Source organism: Danio rerio, chromosome 22 (assembly GCF_052040795.2).
Source record: "Danio rerio strain M-AB ecotype USA chromosome 22, GRCz13ab, whole genome shotgun sequence".
NCBI lineage: Eukaryota > Metazoa > Chordata > Actinopteri > Cypriniformes > Danionidae > Danio > Danio rerio.
In genome coordinates this window covers 35993471-36008263 of record NC_141042.1, presented here as the reverse complement: position 1 = coordinate 36008263, position 14793 = coordinate 35993471, and the positions used below count along the sequence as shown (strand labels likewise).

The 14793-nt window shown below is 31.2% G+C and overlaps 1 protein-coding gene across 3 annotated transcripts in view; it reads right to left on the bottom strand.

Annotated features, from left to right (window-relative positions):
- Nucleotides 1-7184, bottom strand: part of dag1 (dystroglycan 1) — a 62354-nt gene extending 55170 nt beyond the window's left edge. Inside the window, exon 1 of one of the 3 annotated variants that reach the window (XM_087302360.1) lies at nt 6701-7184. The gene's annotated coding sequence lies outside the window, so the exon portion shown is untranslated. 3 annotated transcript variants of the gene reach the window in all.
- Nucleotides 7185-14793: the final 7609 nt, after the last annotated feature.

Genomic DNA, 14793 nt, shown 5'->3' with positions numbered 1-14793 from the left:
CTCAACCGTGCAATCATGTACAATAAACTTCCAGGCACCTGCTGGAGGTGGGGGCGCGTTGAGGAAAAGCTCTATTTTTAAAACCTCGTCAACAACGAAGTCACGTGCGTCGGCAATAAATCAATATCGCCACCCTCTGCTAGCATATTCTCCACACGGATTGCACCGTAAAAGGACGTTTTTACAAGGTACACCAGGAATAAATATCTCTGTGGACTGGTTAGCTCAAACAAATTAAGGCATAAATGAACATGCAATTACAGAGCCAAGAGAGTTCTTCTCAGGGGCAAGTAAATCAATAACACTTGACAAGTGCAACAGTACAACAGGCCAGAACATCTTCTGCAAGACGATCAGCCCAAAGGGTATTGCAATACCTGCAATCGCAATTAAATTAAGGACACCTGAGAGAGAGAGAAAAAATGAGTCCCATCACAGACTTTCAGGAGGAATCCAGTGCGAATATGAAACTGAAACTCACTGAAGATGTGAAACATGACACCAAGATGAACATACACTAGTGTAAAAAAAAAAAAAAGAGGGGAGGCAGGAAGGAAACTTATACCTGTCCTCTAATTTTATCCCCCTTTACTCGCTGGATTTTCCCTTGGGAAGGTATGAGGGGGTTGCAGAAAATAGACTCAACCGCATGCCAAGACAAGAGATATGGCCTTATTCCAGTAGCGCTCACTTTAAACCTCGTTCATATGAGACATTCAGTGACTAAACGACCAACCGACTCAACTCTGTGGGTGTTTTTGGTTTTTAAATCGGGGCAGGACAGACAAGATTGAACACAAGATGTACTGCGTGTAACGTTCAGTTCTAGTTCAGATGGGAATAGACATAACAGGTTGACCAAATTTCATAAGGAAGAAGATTCTGGTAGAAGTCCACTCATACATGTTAACATGATGGATAAAACTTGCAACTTAGTATAGCTGATTGGATAAAATGTGCAAATTTTTATATATGCCCTCATAGGGCAGTGAGTTATGATGATAGTTGAAGTCAGAATTAATCACCCCGCCGTTTCCTTTGATTTTTTTTATATATATTTCCCAAATGATGTTTAACATTGCAAGGAAATTTTCACAGTATGTCTGAAATCATTTTTTCTTCTGGAGAAAGTCTTATTTGTTTTATTTCGGCTAGAGTAAAAGCAGTTTTTATTATTTTTTTAAACCATTTTAAGGTCTATATTATTAGCCCCTTTTGGCTATATTTTTTTCCAATAGTCTACAGAACAAACCATCATTATACAATAACTTGCCTAATTACCCAAACCTGCCTAGTTAACCTAATTAAGCCTTAAAATGTCACTTTAAGCTGTATAGAAGTGTCTTGAAGAATATCTAGTAAAATATTATTTACTGTCATTATGGCAAAGATTAAATAAATCAGTTATTAGAAATTAGTTATTAAAACTATTATGTTTAGAAAGGTGTGGAAAAAATCTTCTCTCCAGTAAACAGAAATTGGGGAAAAATGTAAGGCAGGACTATAATTCAGGGGGGCTAAAAATTCTGACTTCAACTGTAAATAGTACGGTCAAAATTAAAAGTATATAATTCCATATTATGTGCTATATAGTTGATTTCTTGGTGTAACAAAATAAATTGTTCATGGTAATACATTTTCATAGTTTACATCAGCGCAATATTACGCTGAATTACTTGGGATATAAACAGAAATCATGATAAAGTTGCAAGGTTTAAAGTGCAATATTTACACTTTATACAGCAATATTTCTGCATTATTTTTGTTATGTCGAACCTGCAATCATTCGTTTTAGAAAAGTGTTTTATGAATAGTTAATATTTATTTTAAATTTATTTTGTTTGTTTATTTTAAATTCTAAATAAAGCGAGAAATAGGTTCAAATATGAATAATCACATTTATGAGTACATTATATCAAAATGTAAAAAAGTGGGATAGATAGATAGATAGATAGATAGTTAGATAGTTAGATAGATAGATAGATAGATAGATAGATAGATAGATAGATAGATAGATAGATAGATAGATAGATAGATAGATAGATAGATAGATAGATAGATAGATAGATAGATAGATATAGGGCAATTCCATGCAAATGTCAACCTTGCCATGACATTTTTTGGGGGTTTTTTTCTGTGTTTTTTTTTTTTATTTTGTGCAAATAAGTATTTTACAGTGCTTTAAAAATACTCAAAAATGTCTTTGTCAATGTTTTCAAAATTATATTAGAGTTACCAAAAAAAATTAAAAATAAAAAATAAAAACCACACATGTGCCAATTTCATATCAGTCGCATCCATATTAGAGAGCTGTCACATCCATAACGGATATGTCAAATAAAATAAAACCAATCGTTTTTGTTCTATAGTGAGCAACTCTTATCCTTTTGATTATCGTTATTTCTTTTGGTTTGTGCAGTTTAATTCGCAGAAATTCTACAATGCTGTATACTGTAAACTCGCTTATTTCGTCTTATCCATAACGCATGTTTATTTTCCTCATTTAAAATATTAAAAATGTTAACAGATTGATTTTTTTCTGATCCCGTAACTCTGTGGCTAGTTGTTTTGGAAAATATAAACAGATGTTTCAATATACAGTTAACATTGACTTTCTCTGTGTATTTATGTCACACCCATAACGCTGGAATTGCTCATATATATAAACTTTAGACTGACAGAAATGGTGTTATATTGTGATATATCGTTATCAGGATATTACATACCTTTCAACAGACACTAACACTAGGAATAAATAAAAAAAATCCAATAAAAAGGTTCATAAACCTACATCATGTAATGTATTTAGATTTTTAGCAGAAATAAAACCATTAGGCCTATAACCCAGTTCTGCTTAGACTTATTAAAAAAAAAGAAAGAAAAAAAACAGTTGTATTCAAAACAACCACAGTGTTTGGTTACTAGATCAATGACTGTTCTGTTTGTAATCACTGTAAAACAGTATTTACACAGCATTATATATAATACATGAGGTTTTTCTTTTCAAGCAAGTGCACAGTTCCACCACTGCCTTGTTTTGGAGTCAATCGTGTGTTTAGTTAAAACCGACTGGACTCGGGGAGCATTTTCCTGTTCGCTGAGGAGCATTAAAAAGAAAAAGTCAAATTCTGAAGGATAGCGTGGAAACAAATGTCTGGCGTGCTCATGGAGGTCTTCATGTCCCCTGACAAGAAGGGAAAAAACCCCTCACACAGCTGAAAGGTTTAAAAACGTCTCCATGGAGAACCAGACGTGATGAACATGCTAAAAAGCTAAACAAGCCAATAAGTAAGAAAAAAATCCTCTTGGTTCATTAGTGCTACACACTGAGGTTACTTTGTCATGTCTTTAGAAGGATGAAGAGACTAACAAATCCACAAACCATTGGAGAGCTTGATTTCAAGCCAAAACACTTCAGCAAGATTTCTTGACGAAAGCCACAATATTATTATTTACATCGCAAAGCGAAGATTAAAGCCAAAGCCTGACGTGTAAACACGAAGAATGTAATTTTCACAACAAAACCATTCAAAGTCTACAAAGGCTAAAAACAAAACTATGAAACCAAAAGCGGAACGCGGAAATTAAATTCACCAGCAGCATATTTACCTCGACACGCACAATAACAAATGTAAACCTTTTTTTCTGCTTAGACTGACATTATTGATCATCTTTCAGTAATCAATAACATCTAAAACGACCCAATAATGTCCTTTAAAACGGCAATTATCCGAACAAACCGGCGGATAATGATAATAAACAGTGATATGAATGATGTTACACCGGAAACGAGTTACCTACATCACGTTTTTCCACATCACACACATTTCAAAACTCAGGCCATCGATATTAAACGATAAACCAACTTGACGTGTTAATCAAAACCTTCATTTACACCTCCAAAAACCCGACAGACAAGCAACTACATCAATGTCGAACATAATGTTTGTTAAAACCGTTAATTCAAGTCGTATTTGGAAATTCGAATCCTGTAATTCGCTATTTGACCAGCTTTGGAGCGTTAAAGCCCATCTCACGACGTGACGCGATCGACGCGACGCGACAAACTAAACGTCGTACGATGCATATTCGACTAAAAATGAACCGTTCTGGTTTATCGCGTCGCGTCTGCGCTCGCTCGCCGTACAGACGATGGTCTTACACCTGTTTGCATTTGGTTTGCATTAGGAGCGCCAGTCTCTGCAGCACAAACACAGCCAAGCCTAAAAATACCAGCTATAATTCAGTCCATCTGCCACAAATGCCCTCCGCGCGATGACTTACCTCGGAGGAAATAGATCGCGCGTCACATCGCAGCTATTATAATGTCTGGATGTCAAGCTTATAGACGCATCCGAGCGCAAGGAGGAGAAGAAATCTCGCCCTTCTACAGCTCTTCTCTCTCCATCTACACGAATCAATCCGCACACACACACACACACACATACACACTTTCACTGTCCAGCCTCAAGACCTGAGCAACCGAGCCCCGAGTTGTTCACATCGCACAGCCGCCGAGTCGCAACCAGCCGAGCACAGATTCAACCCAACACATACATACAGCATTATACGATGACATATGTAACAGTCATACAAAACTTATACAGTGATGCAGAACATGCATAAAAATAATATCATATATATATATATATATATATATATATATATATATATATATATATATATATATATATATATATATATATATATATATATATATACCATTATTATTCTAGGGTCGCCACGGCGGAATGAACCGCCAACTTATTCGGCACATGCCCCTGCAGATGCCCTTACAGCCACAACCCATCAGAGGGAAACACCCATACACTCTCAAACACTATGGACAATTTAGCTCACTCAATTCCCCTGTAGTATCGCGGTTTCACGGTTTTGTGTTTACTGCTATAAAACAATTTATTTTTAAATGTCTTAGTAAAAAAAAAAAAAAAACTTTTCCCCCTATTTAACACAATATATTACATTTTAGGAACAGTTTAAAACGATTTGTAAATGTAAACATGTCAGGTTACATAAATAAAATAAACCATCTTCAATAGCTTAAAACACATTTAAAAAAAACACTTTTAAAAAACCTTTACATATACCTTAGAAATGGTATCACGATTCACAAAACATATATATATATATATATATATATATATATATATATATATATATATATATATAACACGTATATATAATACATATATATATATATATATATATAATATATATGGAGGTATTTAATTTGTAAAATGAATCCAAAATCTACCCTGAAACCTGTTTTCCAAAAAGTACTTTTGTGCCATTTTGAAATGAATTTCTTTTACCCTTTCTGGGAGTAAAAACCTGTTGACCTCCCAACACATACTTGATTTTATTTAAAAAATTAGCTTTTTATTGATTATCATTTGTTTGTTATCTGCTTTCTCTGATTAAAAAACAAATATCAAAGTAAATAATATTTCTAAATGTTTCATAAACTGTTTGAAATACTTTTTTCAGCTTTTAAAATATTTGTTGATTTTTTTATTTAACTGTTGATATGTTCAACCTGGAAACAATAGAAAGTTTTTGAATACTTAAACTTCGCTAAAATTTCAAATTTGTAAATAGATTTGTTTACTCAGTGCTTTATTGAGTGCTTCTCGCAAACAGACATTTAAAAAGTTTTTTTGTTTGTTTGTTTGTTTGTTTTTAAAGTTTTTTTAAGTTTTAAATTATGTTTATTTATAACCTTGCAGCTTTTTAACACCTCAAAACAACTGTTATCAAAAGTTAAATAAACTGCTCTAAGTGCATTTTTATTTCTATTTTTAATACTATGTATTAATTTTAAGCCTTGCTGCTTTTAAACGTGTTGGTTTTAACTTTATTAAAGCATAAAAATAAATAATTTATTTTTAAAATAGCTACTATTTGTTTAATTAACTACTTTTAAACTTCCCACATAATAAAAAAAAGCTTTAAAACTACTTATTTTTAATCTTTGCTGCTTAAAAAACTAAATAAAAAATAACAACTACGGAGAAAATTTAATATAAATGCAAATAAAATTTACTTAAAGGATTTATTTAAATAAGTGAAAAATAATTTAAAAATCATTTAAATTTTTTAGACCAATAGTTGAAAGTTTATTACTACTTGATAATAACTTGATAATAAATATTTAATTAAATTAAATATAAATATCTTATTTTAGGGATATCTTTAAGTATGTTAGTAAATGTTTTAAAATTGTAGAGGTCGAAATGCAGCTTTTTGTTTAGCTTTAAATTGCTTTAAGTTACTTTACAACTGGAATAAAATGGCATGTGATTACACATTGAAACACAAGCCTTTTCATTTGTTTAACTTTTTCCTGCTTGTAATATTTTACTTGTATTGTTATTTATTTATTTATTTATTTATTTATTTATTTATTTATTTATTATTATTAGTAGTAGTAGTATTATTGTTATTATTATTATTATATACATTGCTTAATTATTATTATTATTATTATTATTATTATTATTATTATTATTGTCATTAATATCATTATTATTATTATTATTATTATTATTATTATTATTATTATTATTATTATTATTATCATCATCATCACTACTACTACTTTGTATTATTCCTACAGCAAGTCTATTGTTATAAAACCTGATTTTTGTACATTATAAAAACTTTAACTACCCAAACATACCAAGACCGACCAGCAGAGTCTGTCCAGTCGATTCCCCACACCGCTTTAACGACACAGAGATGTTATAATTCAGTTCCACACCGCAACGAGACACACAGAGCCATTTACCGTTTCACTCAGGTGAAGAAGGTGAACCAACTCGATCCTCAAAAGTGATAAAATCCCGAATAGCGAGCTGTTGCTGCTGCTGCTGCTTAAACCAAAACTCTTCTCTTCTGTTATTGCTGGAGGTCAAAGCGCTGATTTCTTTTCCTCTTCTTCTTCCAGGATTTGGACAAATAAAGGACGAGGATGAATAATGGGTGAATAATTCCTGGCAAATCCACAGGACGACTGCGCGGCGCTTGATTACGAGTCCTGCTCTGTTCGAGTCTTTATGGGGAAGAAAAAAGAAATTAAAACAGAAATATAAAATGAAAGTTCATGAGGGCTGCGAGGAGCGTCACATGTCGGTGTTTTCGGCGTGTTTGTTTGCTCGGACTGTGCGCGGCTCTGCACTTGCTCTGGAAGTCAGAAGAGAATGAGAGCTTTGAGGAGGGGAGGAGCTTGCAGACCCAACCCACTGTGCAGGACTCCGCCTACTGATGATGAGGATATAACCACACACGTACACAGACGTACATAGATCAGATGTAACAGTGTAAAATGTGTTGTTGTATAATGTATTACTGTACCATTTAGTCATTTCCTTTCAACTTAGCTCCTTTTTTAGGACTCGCCACAGTGGAATGAACCGACAACTTATCCAGCATATGTTTTACACAGTGGATGCTCTTCCAGCTGCAACCCAGCACTGGGAATCATCCATACTCACTCATTCACACACACATACACTATGGCTGATTTTGTTGATTCAATTCACCTATACATCATGTCCTTGGACTCTGGGGGAAATCCAAAACCCACACAAACATAGGGAGAACATTTAAATATGAATGAATATTTACAATTGTAAATTATAAATATTGTATTCATATATAACAATTTACATTTATAGTAAAATGTTTTACATAACAAATACACATCTTGCATATATAATAATAATATTTCATAACTATAATATAATAATTATTTTAATGAATAAACATTTCGAGTGCAATATTATTAAGAATTATGCAGATGAATTATTATTTTGTTACTGATTATTTTTTGCTAAAATATTGTATGTAACAATACACGTGATAATTTAGAAAAAAACTTTAAACATCAAAAATATAATTGTCAAACATATTTGAGTTTGATGTATGATATTTAACATATTATGCTAAACTTTTAATAAGTACAATTAATAAAATAATATTATGAATATTCACTCACACACCAATAATAACAACGATAATAATAATATTAATAATAATATTAATAATAATTATAAAAAAAATAATAATTATTATTATTATTATCGTTGTTGTTGTTGTTATTATCTTTCTCATTATTATTATCATTATTATTATTATCATTCTTATTATTATCGTTGTCATTATTATTATTATTATTATTATTATTATTATTATTATTATTATTATATTGCACGTCAGTCAAATACTTATACAAAAGGGTTTTCATTATATTAAAATTCTATTTTAAAAATGTTATTAAATAAAATATTATATTACAAACCTGCTTATATAAAACAGTTTTAATTTAGTTTATGTTTACTAAAATAAACCTTTAATACAATGAAATGATAATAATCATAATAATAATAATAATAATAATAATAATAATAATAATAATGAAGATGATAATGATGAGGACATAATACTTTCTTTTTATTGTACAAAATATTTATATTTACTATGAATCTACATTTAAATTTTTAACTATTCTTAGTAATAATAAGATATAATTAATAATAATAATAATAAAAATAATAATAATATAGTATGGTATGTTAAATGCTGCAACATTATATATATATATATATATATATATATATATATATATATATATATATATATATATATATATATATATATATATATATATATATATATATATATATATATATATATTAGATACATGTAATATTCTATATACCACCAATCACATAAGACATTTGATATAATGTGTGTTTTCACCCCTGCACTTCTTACAAATCTACAAATCTTACCAGTAGAGTAAGATCACGTTTCTTGTCCCTACAGGCCCCTGCATGTCTCAAACAGGTCCTATAATAATCCCCTTAACCTCAAAGATGAAGAACAAACATTTGCCTCAATATTAGGTAAGACAAAACACACACAACCACTTTATACAAGACGTTAGCCAGACTTGAAGGAAACAAAGAGATTTTCAGTCTTCGGCATTTCTCTGTTTTTTTTTTTTTTTTTTTAGATTAGCAACATCTTCACCGTTTCTCTTCTTGTAATCAATATCCTGTCATTTCTGGATATAAAAGAGGTCCGTTAGAGAGACAAGCAGGGGTGGTCTTCACAGATCCATACAGGCAGTCTTTAATAAGAGCCAGCAGAAGCTGAGATCACATTTAAAGAAAATAATCCAAAGGCATCGCAACGTTTTACTTTGACGGCCAAAAGCCTGAAAGGAAAAAGGCAGATTGGAAAATATAAATCAATTTGGGAAGCAAAACAGAGAGCAAAGTTTTACAAAGAAAGGTGTGGAATAAATGACAAAGTATCTAATTACTCTATTTAGATTACATATCCACTGAACAAACTAAAGTAGGGGATTACTTTTCATTTTTTAAATACCGAAAATTCCAACCCAGGCTCATTATTGATTTGTACCCCTTGCTTACATTGTACACTTGCTTACATTTAATTTTTTTTTTTTTTTTGCATAGAATTTTCTCACAACACAAACAATTTATGAAAAACGCATTGCATTTTCTCGCAGCGAAAACAATTTACGAAAACACACTACATTTTCTCACAACAAAAACTAATAAATGTAAAAATAATAATGTAAAAACTATTTACAAATTACAATAAATTATATAAAAAAATCACAACGAAAACAATTTTTGAAAACGTGCTGCATTTTCTCACAACGCAAACAATTTATGAAAATGTGCTGCATTTTCCCACAGCAAAAACAACTTATGTAAAAGCACTGCATTTTCTCACAGCAAAAGCAATTTTAGAAAACGCGCTGCATTTTTTCACAACGCAAACGACTTATTAAAAACGTGTTACATTTTGTGTTACATTAAAAACGTTTTACAACGAAAACAATTTATGAAAAACGCATTGCATTTTCTCGCAGCGAAAACAATTTACGAAAACACACTACATTTTCTCACAACAAAAACTAATAAATGTAAAAATAATAATGTAAAAACTATTTACAAATTACAATAAATTATATAAAAAAATCACAACGAAAACAATTTTTGAAAACGTTCTGCATTTTCTCACAACGCAAACAATTTATGAAAATGTGCTGCATTTTCCCACAGCGAAAACAACTTATGTAAAAGCACTGCATTTTCTCACAGCAAAAGCAATTTTAGAAAACGCGCTGCATTTTTTCACAACGCAAACGACTTATTAAAAGCGTGTTACATTTTGTGTTACATTAAAAACGTTTTACAACGAAATCAACTTATGAAAAACGTGCTGCATTATCTCACATTGAAAACAATCTATGAAAACGCACTGCACTTTCTCACAACAAAAACAATTTACAAAAACTTGCTGAATTTGCTCATAGCAAAACCAATTTACAAAAATACACAGCATTTTCTCACAGCAAAAACAATTATGAAACATGTGCTGCATTTTCTCACAATTAAAAAAAAAATTATGAAAAATGCACTTACAGAAAATGCAATTTACAAAAACGCACTGCATTTTCTCACAAGGCAAACCATTTATGAAAACGCGCTGCATTTTATCACAGTGAAAGCAATTTATGAAAATGTGCTGCAATTTCTTAAAGCTAAAACTATTTATGAAAAGCACTGCATTTTCTCACAACACAAACGATCAATAAAAAACCCGTTGCATTTTTTCACAACGAAAATAACTTACGAAAAAGCACTGCATTTTCTCCCAATGCAAACAATTTATTAAAAACACGCTGCATTTACTCACAGCGAAAACAATTAGCAAAAATGCGCTGCATTTTCTCACAACACAAACAATTTATGAAAAATGCACTGCATTTTCTCACATCGAAAACAATTTACGAAAGCTTGCTGCATTTTCTCACAACACAATTTATTAAAACCATGCTGCATTTTCTCACAGCTAAAACAATTTACGAAAAAGTGCTGCATTTTCTCACAGCGAAAAACAATTTCTGAAAACGTGTTGTATTTTCTCACAACACAAACAATTTATTAAAAACATGCTGCATTTTCTCACAGCGAAAACAATTTACAAATATGTGCTGCATTTTCTCACACTGAAAGCAATTTGCAAAAGTGTGCTGGATTTTCTCACAATGCAAACAATTTATGAAAAACGCACTGCATTTTCTCACAGCGAAAACAATTTACGAAAAAGTGCTGCATTTTCTCACAACACAAACAATTTATTAAAAACATGATGCATTTTCTCACAGTGAAAACAACTTACGAAAAAGTGCTGCATTTTCTCACAACACAAACAATTTATGAAAAACGCACTGCATTTTCTCACAGTGAAAACAACTTACGAAAATGCGCTGCATTTTCTCAAAGCGAAAGCTATTTGCGAAAGTGTGCAGGATTTTCTCACAATGCAAACAATTTATGAAAAACGCACTGCATTTTCTCACAGCGAAAACAATTTACGAAAACGTGCTGCATTTTCTCACAACACAAACATTTTATTAAAAACATGCTGCATTTTCTTACAGCGAAAGCAATTTAAGGAAATGCGCTACCCTTTTCTCAAAGCAAAAACAATTTATGAAATTGTACTGCATTTTCTCACAGCACCAACAATTTATTAAAAACATGCTGCATTTTTTCACGGCGAAAACAGTTTACGAGAGCACTGCATTTTCTCACAACACAAAAAATTTATGAAAAATTTTATTATGTTTTTTTTTTTCCCAAAGAACAAAAGAAAGATTTCTAAAGAAGATTTCTGTTAAAGTAGGCGGAGCCTCTGAGCCACACCCACCTACAACATCATCGCCACGTTCCAACGGGAGTTAGTAGGTCTTCCTAAGCTAACTACTACATTCAGCTGTTTCCAATACACTAATATAATGCTGATGAATTCATAAAAGTATGGCACCAAATGCAGCAGGACCCCGTCATAGGTTAGTGAGAAGAAACGCAGTGGACTGCGTCTAATGTAAAGTGACAAAGCAATGTCCCTGAGAGCCGTCATGTTTGCAGGACTTCAAACCCTATTTGCTTTTTCACTTAAGGTATTAAAAGAAACGACAGGCTAGAAACAATGGCATCCTCGCGCTCTTATAGAAGCAGCTTTCTGTACGATAACCAATTCTGTACTGCTGTACTGTAACCTACAGTGGCCATTTTAAAGACTCCCAGGGGAATGAATATGGAAAAAAAAGACTTGCAAAGCAAGCATTAGTCTTCAGAAGGATTATTCGAGAGCTTGGCATGTGCTGTGGTGAATTGAGAGCATATGTAGATCATATTTCGGCTCAAAATCGAAATATTATTAGTTTTAGTATAAAGACACATTAGATAGATAGACGGATGGATGGTCAGACAGATAGATAGATAGAAAAATATTATTAATTTATTTATTATTATATACATTTTTATATATTAGTTGTGTTTATACTTTACTTAGTGTTAACAAATTATCTCAAAATGTACTATTGTTTATTATTATTATTATTATTATTATTATTAATATTATTATTGTTATTATTATTATTATTATTATTATTAGTAGTAGTAGTAGTAGTAGTAGTAGTAGTAATATTACAATTAGTGTGGTGATGATGATTAGTATTGACAATAATGATAATTAATATTAATAACAATAATAATAACAACATTGTTTAAAAAAATATTAATAACAACAGGCGGTTCATTCCGTTGTGGTGACCATAGATGAGTAAAGGGACTAAGCCGAATAAATGAATAATAACAACAATAATAATAATAATAAAAATAATAACAACAATAACTATTATTATTAAAATACAATTATTGTGATGTGATGAAGATGATTATTATTGACAATAATATTATTCAAATTTAATAATAATAACAACAATAATAATAATAATAATAATAGAGCAACGCAATGGCGCAGTAGGTTGTGTTGTCGACTCACAGCTAGAAGGTCGCTGGTTCAAGCCTCGGCTGGGCCAGTTTGGCATTTCTGTGCTGAGTTTGCATGTTCTCCCTGCGTTTGTGTGGGTTTCCCCCCCAGTCCAAAGACATGCAGTTCAGGTGAATGAGTGTGTGTGGATGTTTCCCAGAGATGGGTTGCAGCTGGAAGGGCATTCACTGCGTCAAACGTGCTGGATAAGTTGGTGGTTCATTCTGCTGTTGCGACCCTGGATTAATAAAGGGAGTAAGTCCAAAAGAAAATGAATAAATTAATGAATATTAATATTAATATTAATAATAAATTTTATGTTATTATCATTATTGTTATCGTTATTATTATTATTATTATTAATTATTATTATTATTATTATTATTAATAATAATAATAATACAATTATTATAATGATGACGAAAAGATTAATATTAACATTAATATTAAGAAATTTTAATAATAATAATAATATTAATAATAATACTAATAATAAGAATATTATTATTATTATTATTATTATTATTATTATCCTATAATTATATCCTGCAATTCTTATTTTATTATTATTAATATAATTTTATGCCTATTATTAATAAAAAATAATTATAATAATCTTAATCATAACAATAATATTATTATTATTTACATACATATTATATACAATTATTATAATCATAACAATATTATTATATTATTATTATATATTTTATTATTATTATTATTATTATTATTATTATTATTATTATTATTATTATTATTAGGGCGTTACAGTGGCACAGTGGGTAGCACGATCACCTCACAGCAATTATGTCACTGGTTAAAGCTTCAACTGGGTCAGTTGGGATTTCTGTGTGGAGTTTGCATGTTCATGTGGGTTTCCTCCAGGTGCTCCGTTTCCCTCACAAGTCCAAAGACATGTGGTATAGGTGAAAAGAATAAGCTAAATTGTCCGCTGCATAATACATATGCTGGATAAGTTGGCAGTTCATTCCGCTGTGGCGACCCCTGAATAATAAAGGGACAAAGAAATAAAAATGAATAAATGAATAATCATTATAGCCTGCTTTCTGCAATGCACATGACTGTATACAGATGATAAATACATCACGGTACTACATTTGTTGTTTTTTTTTAATTCACGCTGAACCAAATTAAAAGTAATAATGGTTGATTGTATTACAGTAATAAGAATCCAAGGAGAATCATCAAAGCAAATAATCACATTTACAGGCAAACTCCAAAGCAAATCGTCCGTAAACTCTATCCCTAATCAGAACAGTAGGAATAAATGGGCTTAATAATTAAAATGATTATGTTCTGTGAAAATAATTATGCGACACCTTCATTGTAATGTGTGCGAGATGTGACCCAGAGTTTCAGCCACTTTAATTCATTATATTTAAAAACACTGCTGCAAATGTAGCTCATAATTTCATCAGTCTGTAATAAACTGGTGAATACTGTGCAAGTTATCATAGCGTATCATAACGCCAGTCGTCAGACTCTGAGGCACAGCTGTTCACGTCTTCGCACACAGACCGTTTGGTTTTCTGAATCTTTCTACAATGCTTGTGAGGTTTGGATTTAATCCAGATTATGTTTGAAACAGATTCATTTATAGATGAAGTCAGATTTAATAGCCCTCCTGTGATTTTTTTTTCTTTTTAAAATATTTCCCAAATTACATTTAACAGAGCAAAGAAATTTGTCACAGTATTTCCTATAAGATTTATTTAGTTCAACTAAATAAGAAGTTTAGTTGATCAATTCCCCTATAGCGCATGTGTTTGGACTGTGGGGGAAACCGGAGCACCTGGAGGAAACCCACGCCAACACGGGGAGAACATGCAAACTCCACACAGAAAAGCCAGCTGACCCCGAGGCTCG